Genomic DNA, 642 nt, shown 5'->3' on the forward strand with positions numbered 1-642 from the left:
ATTGTATACCCGTGCTGTTAGTTTCGGATTGTGGGTATGTGGCGCTTCCCGTCGTGGCGTAATGGATAATGGGGTGGCGCCCACCCCACGGGTTACAGTGGCAATCGTCTCTGTTGTCGTGGGAGCCGAGCGCGTCTGAAGGGCCTGTCAGACAGTGTCCGCTATAGACAAGGTGGCTAGTATATACGGCTCTCACCCGTAGGACCCGGGTTCGAGTCCCGGCAGTGGATGAGCGGGCGACGTGGAGACCGTCCCGTGCCGTCAGATGAGTTGGAACGCTGTCGCCAGAAGCATCACCACGTCTGTGTGTGGCCGAACACATTAAGAGAATCAATCCTCACATAACTTAATTGTCCTACGTTTGTGGTATAGTGGCTTAGCGCCTCGTTAACATCGAGGCGACTCACCCGTACGACCGGGGTTCGAGTCCTGCAGCAGCTCCCTTGCTGGTGGCCACCCTCACTGCGGCACAGCCCCGATCCGCTCGGGTCGTCCGCCGAATGTACGATGGGGAGCACTCACGAGATGGTAACATCGGAGCCCTTCTGCCCGACTCAATTGGGTGCATGGCTTGGAGGTAGAGCAGCTGACTGCAGATCGGCAGGCCCATGGTTCACCGATGTTGTGCGCCCGGGAGCATTA

The 642-nt window shown here is 58.4% G+C and overlaps 1 non-coding gene across 1 annotated transcript; it reads left to right on the forward strand.

The window, feature by feature from the left end:
- The first annotated feature begins 157 nt into the window (after positions 1-157).
- GNI_212840 lies at positions 158-230 on the forward strand. The gene has a single exon. It is a non-coding gene; the product is annotated as a tRNA-Glu (tRNA).
- Positions 231-642: the final 412 nt, after the last annotated feature.

Source organism: Gregarina niphandrodes (genome assembly GCF_000223845.1).
Source record: "Gregarina niphandrodes unplaced genomic scaffold scaffold00144, whole genome shotgun sequence".
Taxonomy (NCBI): Eukaryota; Apicomplexa; class Conoidasida; order Eugregarinorida; family Gregarinidae; genus Gregarina; species Gregarina niphandrodes.